The sequence below is a fragment of the Lagopus muta genome, chromosome 1 (assembly GCF_023343835.1).
Source record: "Lagopus muta isolate bLagMut1 chromosome 1, bLagMut1 primary, whole genome shotgun sequence".
Taxonomy (NCBI): Eukaryota; Metazoa; Chordata; class Aves; order Galliformes; family Phasianidae; genus Lagopus; species Lagopus muta.
The window spans coordinates 7,904,946-7,920,287 of NC_064433.1; positions in this window are offsets into that span (position 1 = coordinate 7,904,946).

Consider the following 15,342-nt stretch of genomic DNA (forward strand, 5'->3'; position numbering starts at 1 on the left):
ACTAAATTAGACAGATAATTTTATACAGACTCTAAAATAAGCTCACAGCCAAACAAAAATATTTTAATTTTGAAAATCTTGTATGTCAGCTATGGTTGATGATGTCTGAGTGCAATGTACTCTTCTTCCCTTGGTCTTCTGAATGATTGGATTGCTGACTGTCAGCTCCCATAATGCACAGTCCTCAAGAGAACAGGTTTATGATGCCTCATGGGAGATACAGTTTTCTCAAAAGAGATCGTCTGCCTAGGAGAAATGAACCATGAAGAATCACAGAATCACCTGCCATAAGGCACTGTAGAAAAATTTCCAGATAGCTTTTTTTATTTTTTCACTTCACAAAAGTATTTTGAATTTTGGAGGTAGATCCAAATCAACCGACATATTTTTGGAAGATTTTCTTATGAATTATTCAAGTTTCCTGTGCATCCTTCTTGCCAATAAAACTCTTAGGATGGAGACAGATATCTGAACACTCTTGCATGGACAGTCTGCTGTGACAGCATAGAGAAGATAAAGGAGTCAGCCAGCTCAACCAACTGCCATAAAACAGAGCTGTCCACAAACTCAGGAGGTTGTCAAAGATGGAATTATGACCACAGAGGTCTCAAAGTACATTGATTCCTTTTCAAGGAGTAATGTATTTGATGCCACAGGTTGGAGCTAATCTTGTTTATCAATGCTTCCCCATTCAGTTGGTTTGCAGTAGGAATTATCAGATAAACAGGTACTGCTGTCACTTTCTGCATAGCAGGAGACAGGTGTGTGTTCTGAAGAGATCTCAGCAAGACAGAGACTGAAATCACAGAATCACAGAATGGCCTGGGTTGGAAGGGCAAACATCATGAATCTCCAACCCCCCTGACACAGGCAGGGACACCAATCTCCACATTTAATACTAAACCAGGCTGCCAGGGCCCCATTCATTCTGGCCTTGAACGCCTCCAAGGATGGACGGGGTATCCACAGCTTCTCTGGGCAGCCTGTTCCAGCACCTCACCACTCCCTCTGCAAAGAACTTTCCCCGGACCATCCAACCTAAATCTTCCCTCCCTCAACTTAAACCTATTTCCTCTTGTCCTGCAGTTATCTACCCTTTCAAAGAGTTGACTCCCCTCCTGATTGTAGGCTTCCATTTGGTACTGAAAGGCTGCAATGAGGTCACCTCGCAGCCTTCTTTTCACCAGGCTGAACAAGCCCAGCTCCCTCAGCCTGTCTTCGTTGGGGAGGTGCTCCAGCCCTCTGATCATCTTCATGGCTCTCCTCTGGACCCTCTTCAACAGCTCCTTGTCTTCCTTGTACTGGGGCCTCCAGACCTGGACACAGTACTCCAGATGGGGCCTCACAAAGGCAGATTAGAGGGAGACAATCACCTGTCTGTCCCTGCTGGCCAAGCCTCTTCTGTTGAAAGACAAGAATGACAGAGACTTAGAAGACAGACAAGAAATGAGACAAATTCAGCTCCAACTAAGATTTCTAGTGGATCTAGAAAACTTTTTTTTTTTTTTTTTTTTTTTTAGTTTCAGCTCTAGATTTCTATATCACTGCCAAAAGACTCTATTTACCAAAGAGTTATTTATAATGAATTTGTTGGTAGATCCCTATATAATAAAATACAGTGTGCCTGTTTTAATTCTCTATAGAATTCTTTTTGGAATTTAACACAGAATTCACTTTACCTGTCACTGTACTGGTTAATGCCATTTCATTGCTGACTTAGAATATCTGCATTTATGTAAATTCAGTATTTTCCTGAGACAACAGAAACTGAGGGTTGCGAACACACACATTGACTGCAGAAGTTTTGTGTCTTGAGCTATTGATTAATGGAAGTGGTTTTACAATGGGTGTGGAAATAAGATACCTTTTCCATTAGCCTTTACGAACCTTTGAATATACTTGAAACAGCCAAATATGCCTTTGCTACCATACTGAGTTGTCAGCAGAGTTTCAATCTCTGCAATTTTGCTGTCTTCTCTTTATTCTGATATTTTTCAAGAGGTGTAGGATTGCTCTCAGAGCAAGCTTTGCCTCTCACTGGAATGAGGGCAGGCACTTTCTGCATTCAGCACCTATTGAAGGAGCATGCTAGAATAGGAACGCCAGCTATCAGCCAGACAATGTGTACAGTGTTCTGGCAGGGACTATATGTTATGATAGTTAATTCACCACTTTAAGTTCATGATTCTAATGGGTGAGCTTGTATAATGACTTCCTTTTCACATACCACTCTGAGACATGTTAGGATGGCTGCAGGGTGTCAGCTTTCAACTGCCTGTTCACACTTCTTGGTGCATTAGTCATTCAAATCCACCTGCAGTCTTTCTTCTGTCATATGTTTACTTATGCATGAGCAGCTAAGCTCAGAATAAGTTAGAATTTCATCTTGTAAAGAAATTGCTGTGTAAGGCATTTCAACACAAACTTTGTATTAAAAATCCTGATGCTCAATGATGAGCATATCACTTCTGTCTGTGGAATGTATCTTGAAGCAGGTGCTATTTGTGTGCCTGGAATACATTTTTAAGAGGTTTTCTCCTCATTCTTCTTCTACAAGAAGGTGGTTCTCTCTACATTAGCAGGAAAAAGTCAAAAGTTCAGCCATTCAAAACCATCCTCTGCCTTCTGGTCTTCCTGATATCATCTTGCATTTCATTCCTGAAGCTTTGTTACAGACTATATAATACACCAGTTGGAAGAAATCCTGAAAAGCTGTTGTCATGTGTCATGAGAAGGTGAGGCAGGAGAATGAAGAAAGAAGTACTGCAAAGTTGGAAGAAGACATCTTACAGAGCCTGATTGTCTCTTGCCAAATCATAGCTAGAGAAAACACAGCAACAGCTGTGTTAGCAGAGTCTGAGAAAAATAAATGCTGTAAAACTTGCCTACATTACAATCAGTCTCCACTCTCTATATATTAGGTATATACATGTATATGTATGTATACGTGGTCTCAAGAGAGTTAACAACACACGCCGTGAGAAGAGCCATCAAGGAGCACATCTCATTTTATATTGTTTGGAATAAAACTGTTAAAGATCAAGGAATAAAATGGCTCTAGTCTCCAATTCTAAAATCAGATTAAATATATGGCAGTACCAGAAAGTATAGAAAATTAAAGAACTGGGATTGGTACCCTATGGAAAGTCCTTTGCTGCTCAGTCTAGTTTAGTGTTTGGAACAGAGCAAGGAACAGGGAGATTTATTTTCTCCAAAATTATCAGTATACTGCAGAAAGAGCGAGTGCTTTGCTGATTAGTCTAGTGTTTGGAACAGAACAAAGAAAGGGAGATTTATTTTCTCGTGAATTATCTGTTTTCCCCATACACAGTATCAGTAGGTATTTTGTGAACAGTAAACTCCTGACACAACATTAAAAATAAGCAACAGAAGAGCAAGAGCCATTATTTGGAATTAAGCAAGAAAAGAATCAATTGTATCTTCAGTCTTTCCAAATTTCTCTCCAAATGCAAGAAAGCAGACAACTCTTCAGCTACTCCTTCCTCCTCCCTCTTTCCAGCAGAAGCATCCCAAAGTAATGCTGTCTCATAGACAAGGAGACTACACTGTCACCGTAGCCTTTTCTTTCCCACCTCCAGGAGATTAGTCGTGTGAGCTGTGTCCCTTCTCATACTGACAGAGTTTTCCCCAGGTCATCAGAGTCTATTAAATTGAATGAATGAAAGTGTGGTCTCATTTTCTCAGAGATGTGTGATGCTGCTGGAATCTGTTGTGCTCACTGCACCAAAGAGGCATTTGGTGGGAAAGAAACAGGTGGGAGCTGAATGATGCAGTGCCAGCCAGGCATCTTTCCTCAGCTAACAGCACCAGAGCAGTCAAAAAATGGGAAAAGACAACCCACTACATCTCGTAGCCCTGTAGTCCATGCTGACTGCCGGTCTTTATCCTGCTATTGATCACCCACACTTATGGCTCACTCTCAGACATCAGATGTCTCTCACCAGTAAGAACCTATTTTGCTTTCCAAAGCAATTCAATGATGAGCAGTTTTGTCTCATTCTGCTATATATCTGAGATATGAGAGTTTCTGCTAATATTGGGGTTTCAATCAGCATCAAGAAACCAATCTTTATCCTACTCTAGAGTAAAATGTGTCTACATCAGTGTTTTAGTTTGGATGAGGAGGATTATTTCTGAAGCTGATCTGCTTTTGCTCACTTACCATGGTTCACTTCACACTGATAGGTAGTAGGTGTTCAGTCTGCAAGAACAAATGGGAACTAACCCAGACACAGACCTCATAGATGAGTCCACAGTAATAGAAGGTCTGCAGCATTAGAAGTCTCTCTCCACAAATCTCTCTGCAGACTGCATTACGTAATGGCATAGACAGGGCTGCCTCCCTGCCCACCATGCAGCCTTCCTGTCTTCCTTTTCTGCCTGCCTGTGTTAACAGGCGAATAAGGTAAAATTTGTGTTATCCCTCAAATAGGTCTCTCATCAACCCAGTCTCAGAGAAAACTGGAACAAGATGACCATATTATTCAGAGGGAGTCCTCTGCAAAAGACTGCCTCTTTCACTTAGGGTCTTCTTTCACTCCTATTTGAAATGCATCTAATCTAAAGCAGTCCTCTTAGCACCCTTTCTACTAAGAGGAGAAGGTGAGAAAAATACTAAGAGGAGAAGGTGAGAGGAGAAGATGAGTGATTCATCTAATGTTTTTCAGTCATTTTTCTTGCACAGATATGAATTGCCCTCAGGATGTTGCTACATCTCTCCCTTGATTGCTGAGGAAATCCTCACAGGCTTAGTAGAAAACTTTTGGCAGGGCAAAGTCAAGCATGCTGAATCCCAGGTGAGGGCCATGGAGGGCAAAAAGCAGTGGCTGTTTTGACTCTGAGAAAAACCTAGGACAGATCCCAACATGTCTATATGAAACTGGCAAATATCTACTTCTGTCATGGTATGTAATGTTGTCCTGTTCAAAAGGCAGTGGTGTGTCACTGTAAAATAATTATTCTCTGAACCTGCAAAGAGAAATTCTGAAGAATGCAAATACATGGGAATTTTCTGTTTCACCTTAACTCTGTCACTTCATTGTTTACTGCAAGTAGTAAAGCTAAATCTACATTGGAAACATTCAATCCTACAATGTGTTATGGATTTCCAGTGGTGAACTGTTAGGTGTTCTGCAATTAACACAGTGTGAAAGAACCATCACTTCCATGGATTTGTGAGTTCATGCTTTGCTCTGATGAGGCCCAAGATAAACTGTTCCAGTTTTGATGTATTGGCTACTAAAATGACCCTGGTCCATAGCTCACAGGCATCTGTAATTCCAATTATCTTGCATTATGTGAAGATCCACTGACTGCAAATCTCTAAGCCTCACTCATTTTACTCCATGAGCTAAATGCAAAAGGAAAAACAAAAGTATTTCACTCAGGTTTATATTTTTCCCTACTTATTCCCTTGTGAAATATAACATTGCACTGATATTTTATCTGGAGGTACAAAAGGGCAGAATTTGATCCAGAGTCTTAACTATAAGTACTGGAATTATTCTTCGTGACAGATGACACCATGCACTCATTTCCATGTGAAAAATGCAAAGCAAAGAGGGGCGAGAGAAGACAGCCAACTCTCTTTATGTCTGTACCATGTTTAGTAAACCTTGTCTGCAGAGGGCTCTAACAGCTCTCTTTCTGTCCTGGATTCATTAGTACATATGCTTTATAAGAAGCAGCACGTGAATGAGGCTGCTAATTGTTTCTGCCACCGTATAAGTGATACCGGAAAGGTGAATGTAACAAAAGAATGTAGGAGGATGTTTCCCTGTGCATCAGTATTTACTGAAGTTCACCTCAGTGATTGCTGAAATCCTCTGCCAGATATCCCTGTTAACAGTTTTGGGATGAGATCATGAGAGTTTTTGAGGAGTTGGGTCATGAATTGGATGGATCCTGCAGTAGAAACCATAATAAAAATTAGGTAATCCTATATAAATTTCTAGTTCTGATGAGAACACATGAACTGTGAGTACCATTCACATGTCAAGAATTGTGAGCAGTGATTAACCTAGGTCTGCTTGTGCTCTCCAGAATTCCCTAGGAGTTCTTCAATAGACATAACTTGATCTTCAATAGTAACAGGTGCTGAAGGGCCACTTGGACATTAGCACTGCGTTGCTCTATGTGAGCATCGCAGCAGTGTTATACGGGTGGGTTTTGGTCATATTAGGAAAAACCTGGTAAAGTGCTGGAAGAAGGGAATGGTAGGTTAATCCATCAGAGGTCTTTGCTACTTGATGTTTGTTTAATATCCTTTTATAAAAGCCTTTAAGGGCTCTGAAAGCATCCTTGGCTTTCTGAACAAGCTATAGATGTTCAGTGTGTCTTCTACTTCTGAAGACCATGGGGTGAGGCCCTCAAAAGCCTACATTTCTTTAGCTCTTGAGATACTTGTGCATTTTCTATCTACACTGTAGATAAGGAGGAGTAAAGGGGCCAGAGGTGATGGAGTGATTTGTGTGCAACATTCCATCTGAAGTAGAGGATCCTTCACTGAAGGAAGAAAGAATAATGGCAGATGTAACTGGATTCCTAGCTGGTGCAGTAGAAATCATTTGCTGCTTTCCCTCCTTTCTGTGAACTGCATTTTTCCCATGCATTCAGGCAGCAGCATCAGTTGAAACAGGTAGGACCCTTTTGCAGAATTTACTCATGTTAGGAATGATACTTCATTGATTTGTAGCTTCCTGCTGAGTCAAAAGACTTTTGACTTCTGGCAGGCTGTTGGGTCTCTGTGGGAATTTGTAAAATCTCTGATCATGCTAATGTTAATGTCTACTTAATGTTCTAACACAAGAGGCAGATGCTGGCATTAGAGTTTCTAGGAACCAAACCAACCACTATGTCATTGTCCTCTACACAGTAGGCTTCCAATAGAAAGGAAGTCAAATCCAGTCAAACTGAAGCTTGAATATTGCTTCGTGGGTCACACATAGTAAGTTTCTTTGTGCAACTATAATGGTTAGATACTGGCTTAATGAAAAAAAAGAATGAAAACAGCAACAAAAATAAAACAAAAAACACAATTAGTTTTCTGATAGGCTTTTAAGAAAAAGATCTATATATCAATCACAGCCCATGATCTTGGATATAATAATTCTTCAAAATTAGTACAGAGGATCTCAATTAGACCTCTAAAGCCATGCTCCGCACTGTAAAAAAGCAAGTCAGATGTTGTTAAACCACCTCTAACAAGTGCTTACTTTAAAATCTTCAAAAAAATTAATTCTGCAACCTCTCCACATAACCTGTTCTAATGCTTCCATATGCTTTTAGTTAGAAAAACATTTATGTTATCTAAACTAAATCTTTGCTCCCTGCAAATTAAACCAATTACTTTTTCTCTGACTCCTACTGAACTTTTTGAACAATTGATCACTCTTCTCTTCTTGATATCCTTTGTTGTTACAGTAAAAACAGAAAAAAAAAACAAAACAATGGAAGATTGTTATTGTGTATTCCTTTAATCTTTTCTGTATCAAATATACCCAATTCTTTTAAACTCTAATTTACAATGTGCTTCTTACTCTTTTCCAGTCTCTCTTGGAATTTCTCTAGTTTGTTACATTCTTTCTTAAAATCTGATCCATAAGATCATTACAGCAAACATATTTTCCTTCCATAAATGTTCTCTAATAAAATATTTCACAGTATATTACAGTATATTTACAGTATAAATTTTTGAAGACAAATTAAATTTGTTTCCTAATCTGTTTGTTATTTCCTGTGTTCCTTCAGGTTTGATACTGCCCTATGGCAGTAGAATCATCTATTTCTATGCTGGACTTTCTTCTCTTATATGTGGCATCTTTCATTTTTTACTGAATTTCACGTGCTGATTTCAAAGCACATCTCCACTTTGTTGAGGTAAGTCTTTATTTTGATATCTGGGAAGACTATTTCACAGGTGAAATGCCTTCATATACCTCTATGAAGCTCCAGTGACCTTAGTAAGACTTAATTTCAAAGACTTTTTATTGAGATTCTGTATCTGGCCCAGGTATTAAGTCATTACATGGTCAATTATACATCAGTTTGCTGCAAAAAATTTTTTTCTAGCACATACACTGGCACTTTCTTGTGAAGGAAATAGGATAAAGAGAGACAGCTCAAAAATACCTAGGCAGGCATTTTTGCATTTCTACAGTGCTCTTCTGAGTGTTCTACTCTTTCTTTTCAGTCAGTATGTAAAAATGAACTTATACAACATACATGTATCTGGTCAAACAAACAAACAAACAAACAAAAAAAGGGAAAATAGGGAGAAAATCACTTCCACACACTGCAGGGTTTTCTCGAGATTGATGATAAAACAAAAAAACAACTTGAAGAGGGGAAACTGATAGAAATGTTACCAGAAAAATGTCATCAAGAATAATAAAAAAAAACCCTGCAGAATTTTTAAATGTGTGATTCTTTTTCAGGTTATTAAGGCAAGAAATGTACTCTCTCCCCATTTTTTGCATCTCTCACTCTCTCTCTCATCCTGGCTTTAGAAACACTTCCATACACATAGCACTGCAGACGTCCTCATGTTTGCTGGGTTTTCTCATTTCTAAGCATCTGAATAGGAGAGGGGAGCAGTATGTCTCCTCTCTTCAAATGTCAAAAAGTCATAAGTAAGTCATCATCTTTTCCTGTGATCTTAGTTTCTGAACCACAGGGAAGTTTTCTTCTAATACTTTTTCTAGAAAATCTATGCAAAAATGATTGATTTAAAAGAAATGAGAAATACTCAAATAATGGAAGGCAGACAGTTTTGAGAACTTTGATCATTATAAATTCGGCTGCTAATTTTAAAGTGCCTTCTAAAAGATCCTGATGTATGGAAAATTCAACAACAAAATAAATGAATCTACTTTCAGACAGCTCAAATTAAAAATGCTGAAATGAAGCACTGAAAATCTGAAGTTGTATTCAATATCCTTCCTTCAGTATAAGCTTTCAGTCATGTCCCTTCTGTTGCCAAAGTCCTAAGACACATATGACCTCTCATTAAAATCACTGATCATGAGGTATGTGTCCATTGATGCCAGCCCTGTTTTCATGTCAACTGAACCATTTTTCCAAGGAATGAATCAGCAGGATGAAATTCAACATAAGCTTTTCAGCCTAAAAGGAGGGCAAGAAGTATCAAACATGAAATCCATCTGAAGTTGTATTTAAGTTGATTTAGATTAATCAAGTTGTTTTTTTACTTTGATCTAATTTAAACTGATTCATGTTAGTGACAGAGCCAAAGTTTATGTCAAAGTGTGTATCACATATTCAGAAATACGTATAGTGGAAAAATAAATTACTGCGTATTGACTAATCCATTTATTATTAATTAGAAGATTCTACATTCATCTTTTCTAAATGAAGATAGTCTTTGTTATGGTGGGCCACCTGAGCAATCAAAAAAATCAAATGCTAAAATTAAGAGATGGAAACTGCAGGGATAAGTCAATCTATGCAAAGAAGAATAAAATATGCAAAGTAACATGCATAGAGTATTTTTCAAAATCTAAATCAAATATTTCAGAAGCAAATGTAGAGTCTTGCATCTGGGGAGGAATAATTCCATGCACCGGTACAGGTTGGGGGATGACCTGCTGGAGAGGAGCTCTGTGGAGAGGGACCTGGGTGTCCTGGTGGATGACAGGTTGGCCATGAACCAGCAGTGTGCCCTTGTGGCCAAGAGGGCCAATGGCATCCTGGGATGCATTAAAAACAGCATGGCCAGCAGGTCGGGGGAGGTGATCCTTCCCCTCTACTCTGCCCTGGTAAGGCCTCATCTGGAGTACTGCATCTGGTTCTGGGCTCCCCAGTACAAAAAAGACAGGGATCTCCTGGAAAGGGTCCAGCGGAGGGCCACGAAGATGGTGAAGGGCCTGGAGCATCTCTCCTATGAAGAAAGGCTGAGTGAACTGGGTCTGTTCAGCCTTGAGAAAAGAAGACTGAGAGGGGACCTGATCCAGGTCTATAAATATCTAAGGTGTGGGGGGCAGAGTGGTGAGGCCAGACTGTTTTCAGCAGTGTGTGGAGGCAGGACAAGGGGAAACGGCCAGAAACTGCAGCATAGGAAGTTCTGCACAAATGTGTGCAAGAACTTCTTTACAGTGAGGGTGACGGAGCACTGGAACAGGCTGCCCAGGGAGGTGGTGGAGTCTCCTTCTCTGGAGATGTTCAAGACCTGCCTGGATGCCTACCTGTGCTACCTGGTGTAGGGAACCTGCTTTGGCAGAGGGGTTGGACTTGATGATCTCTGGAGGTCCCTTCCAACCCCTACAATTCTGTGATTCTGTGAAAATGGTGAGAAAGAAATTAGGTCTCCTCAAATCCCATTTTCTGAACAGATTTGAGACTTGAGAGGATTGAATCTTGTTTTAGGTTATTCTAATTTAAGCAACTGAGCAGAAAAATCCCATTCTCATCATATTTTTTTCTGTCTTCAGGAGTGATAGAGTTAATTACATTATCATAAAATTGCAGATTCATAGGGACTGGAAGGTACCTCTGTACACTCAAGTGCAAGGTCTGAATCTGGGTCAGGGCAATCCTAAGCACAGATACATGTTGAACAGAAAATGGCTTGTGAACACCCCAGAGAAGAAGGGTTTGGAAATGTCAATAGATGAAAGATTCAACATCAGCCTGCAGTGTGTGCTTGAAGCCCAGAATGCCAACTGTGTCCTGGGTTGAGTCAAGGGAAGCATGACCAGCAGGTCAAGGGAGGTGATTCTGCTCTCGTGAGATCACATCTGGAGTATTGCATCCAGTTCTGTGGAGTTCAACACAAGAAGGATGTGGAGTTGTAGGAGCAGGTCCAGAGGATGGTCACAAATATGATCAGCTGATTCAAACTGTCCAGAGGGATATTCCATACTAAAATAAAACTGTTTGCCATGGTTTTATGATTTTTGATCACTATTTCACCTCATAACATTATGTAGTACACTGAGAGTTAAAGAATTAATTGTGCAGTTCTGTGGATTATCAGTATTTCTGGTTTCCTGATCTCAGCAGAGAAGAATGAATTACAACTTCCAGAAGACTTCTTTTTTACATTTCCATTTTCAGTTAAGAGGGAAAGATAAAATTGATAGGGAGTCATGAGGCTGTTTCTCTGAGCTCTTTGCTCTCTGTGTGCTCCTGACAGCATTAGTGTAAGGACTCTGGTTTCAGAAACTCTCACTCATTTTACTTGATTTATTAGCTTAAATTCCAATCATACCACATTGTCTCACATTCCACTATTATATTTACTAAATTAAGTTCTTCCCTTAACTTGTTGCCACTGTTTTCCTCATCTAGACTCATCTCCATGTCCCTGTCTTTATTCTTATCCTCCTTTCCCCTTTTCCCTCTTTTCCAGGGTGTGGCTCCATGGGTACCTTCACCCGGTTACAGAACCAGGCTGAACTGGGCTGAGCTGTGACACTGATGGCTGTTGAGGCTGCTGCTGCTCAGGGATTCACTTGGCATCACTTGATAGGTGGTGAGAAATTGCATAATATATCACTTTTTCGTGTATATTTATGATTATTTTCAATTGTATTTCTCTCCAATTAAACTGTCTTTATCTCAACCCACAAATTCTACCTTTTTCTTATTCTTCCCCCATCCTCCTGAGGGGGCATGAGCAAACTGCTGTGTGTGCTGATCTATCTGCGGGCATAATCTGTAACACCTGCACATCCTAACACATAGAAATGGAAAATCCATGCTCCTATGAGGTGTTTCACAGTTACTCAGACAGCTTTATTTTGCCCAAGATTACATGCATGTTACTACAGACATTTTACCCCTTTGACAAGGGTCTTTGGGAAGGACCAGATGAGTATGAGCTGAAAGACACTGATGCATGACAGCATGTCAGGTACTTCACCCAACTGGAATTTATTGCACTTGTGGAATAAGTGGGCATCTGGAACACGTATGGCAGCAACAGTCCTCTAGATCATCAATTAAAATAGTCTCAATTTGTTCCTAAGTGATTAGTGTTTTCAGTCATGTAGGTGTCAAATAACTTTGAATCATATTTTGCTCAATGATATTTCCAGTATTGATTTAGTGAATAGTAATCAACTATGATTATGAGTATGGGAATAGAGTTTCTGCTGGATTAATTCTAATTGCTAGTTCAAGTTTACAGACAGTATTTCTTTTATTGCAGTCAGTAATGAAATCAGAAGTTGCTTAGCCAAAGAAGAACAGCAATTTACAAAAGACATTTTAAAGAAGGCAATTATGGACATCTCTATTTACTCTGGGGTCTTTATGTGTTGGTATAGCCTTAGCACAGAGAGTACTTAATGACATTTATTTTAATTCACATTTATAATATTATTTTGACATACAATGATTATTAGATCTGAGGTTTCCTATATGCAAGAAAATAACACAGCAAATCTAATTGACTTTCTCAAATGTTTTTTTTTTATGATGTCCATTTAGAATTATTTTGATACAGCAGTCCTGGGAGGCATTCCTAGTTGTAATCGCATGCAGGAGGTTTTGTTACCTTATCTAGTGTGAAGCAGACTGGGTTCTAATGATATGATGATTTCTTCTGTCACAGGTCTAGGTAAGGCTTACGTTGTTTTGCTATTCATTAAATGAAGAATAGATCTTCTTGAGTCTAGATGGTGCAGCAACGCTTGGAATTTCCAGGCTTCAAGTACTCATACTATTTATCTTCGGATACTGGTGAATTTCCATGATCAGTAAATACCTTCTTTGAATCTCCAGTATCTTGAAAAAGATTTTTCATTGAGCAGGAAAACTGGGCAGAGTTTCAGTCTGTTGTATTTAAGAGCACTGTGATTGAGGGAATGACATAGAGTGAAGAAATAAAAATAAGCAAGGAACAAGTCATACTAACTTGGAGGAATGCGCAGAAAGTTTAAACCAAAAAGCGGCAGCACTTACGCATCAAGAGGGGAAAAGAACCCAAGACAAATACCTTGTATGGGTGGGAGGTGTCTAGAAGCTCTTGTGAATGATGGTAGACAGCATATTGTATGTGGGTGTCAACAGTGATCTGATTACCCCAGCAACACACGAACTGTACCTAGTCTCAAAGTCGTATTTCCTCGTAGTTACAGATCTTGTGATTGTACCTTATTTTTATGCTTCATGTCCTCCTGAAATGTAGCGTTTGAAACACTTTATGGTCTGTTCTGAGCATCTGATTCCTAGAAGGAGGGAATTCCAAGAGGAGTAAGAAAGAAAAGTTGTGGAACTTATCTGCAGCAAGCGAAAATATGTGCAACCGTTAACAGTAGACAAGTGTAGTAACTGTGATAGATGCCCATTTCCCAGCAGGAATTTCAGCACTTCCTCAGAAAAATCCCTAATGATACTTACATTTTATTACACATTCTGATTTGTGCCATAGTATGCTTGGGTATTTGCCAAGCACTAGAAAGTGTACAGAAGAAGGGCCACAAAGGCTGATCGCTAAGGCTTTGGGAGGGAGCAGAGGGATAGATAAACTTTCTGTTTCAAATCTAAATGTTCAATATTCATAAAAAGGGAAGAAAATGTAAAAAGAAATAATTTAAGGAAAAAAACCACTCCATTACAGAGAAATGGTGTACTGCAACCAAATAAAAAGCACCTGGGTAAAATAAACCCTGAACTTCATATCCACTGCAGAAAAGTTTTTGGTTCCTTCTCTCACTCCCGTATTCCTTTAGGTTGATGAATCTGATGGTTATTTGCCCCGATGTCACTGAGATCGCATTTTGAAAACAATGGTGGAATTAAGAGAAGATTAGGTCACAGTTTGGCTTACTGAACATGTTGTCACTGATGTTTTGTCAGAAAGGCCTACTGTCATACATCAGAGAAACTCTGGATGTGTTTATGGATTAAGAAACATGAATTCTATTTGTATAATGAGAAAATCAAACCCAGAAGTGAGAAAAGTGTGATAAATAGAGGGTACACCAAATGGCAAACCTCTGTTTTTGTAGACTATCTATGGTAGGTGCTAAAATCCAAGACTGAATAACAGCCATTCTTCAAATCTTTCTTGCTTAGCTTTTTAGGTCCATACGCTTACAAGTCATCACTGATCAGGTATGCTTTCATTTCAAGCAAACAGACATTTTCATACAAAATTTTCATACAACATCTCGGAGCATTGTTACAGCAAGATGTTTTGATTTGGTCATTCAAAGATTAATTTTCTCATAAAGCTGTCAAGAGATAGCTTTAATTCTCTCTTAATACTAATTTTCTTTTTATAAAGATTTAGGAAAAAAAATAATTTTGCTGAAATAATTTTTACTTCAGGTGATACAACTAACACCAAGATATAACAAGATATTGGCTCCCTCCTTCTTCATTTATACATGAAAGTACCACCAGTTTGCTGAGGCGATTCAAGTTGTATGTGTAACTACAAAAACCACCAGTCTTTCAAAATGTGCCTTCACTACTAATGAGTTTTGAAGCCTTTCTTTTAGCGTTTCATCAAATCTTGAATTTAAGTTCCATCAGCGCCCACTAAACAAAGAATGTTATTTGTAGGCAAAACTTACTAAAACACTCATTTAGCATTATCATCATATATTAGAAGATGAACTTTAATTTGTCAGGTAGAAAGCCTGTTTAGAAAGATAATAACATAAAGAGTGTGGAAAACAATTTCTGTTAAATGATATGCACAATCTCATGACCACATGTTGTGTTAGCACCGGGTGCTTTTTTCCTTTGTAAAGTTTTGAGTCCTGAGAAGATGCAGCCTGTAGCTTGGCAGGTTGTACACATTGATGTGTAGGACATTTGGATGTCAAAAACAATCAACTGTGACAATCAGCCAGTCAGCAAACTTGAACATCTTCCAGCTTTGCTCCATTTATGGTCATCCGTAAATAAAGCAGTGTTCTTAAAGCTGTGTTTTCATTTATTTTTTTCTGCCAGCTAGTGCCAGGCAATTTAATGGAGCCTGTCAACATTGCTTCCCAATGGAAATAATTTGAATCCACATTGTATTATTTTTCTCCCAGTATAAAATGTTCCTTGTCTGTTTCATTCTCCTTTTTCTTTGTGAGCAAAACATCATCATAATAACAAAGTACAGGTCTCTTGTAATCTTAATGTTTAGTTATCTGGATTTGTTGCTGCTTTTTAAATACATATATTTTTTTTAAATAGGGAAGGAAGGAGAAAGTCTGCTTCTGTAGATGCTGGTCCTCAGTTCATACTCAGAAGAAAATCAATGGTCCCTAGTTAAGTATTACAGCTGTTGAACTTTTGAAATGAAATGTGCTTCAGTCTGATGCTTAGAACTTGAACAGTGATTTGGGCATAGTTGTG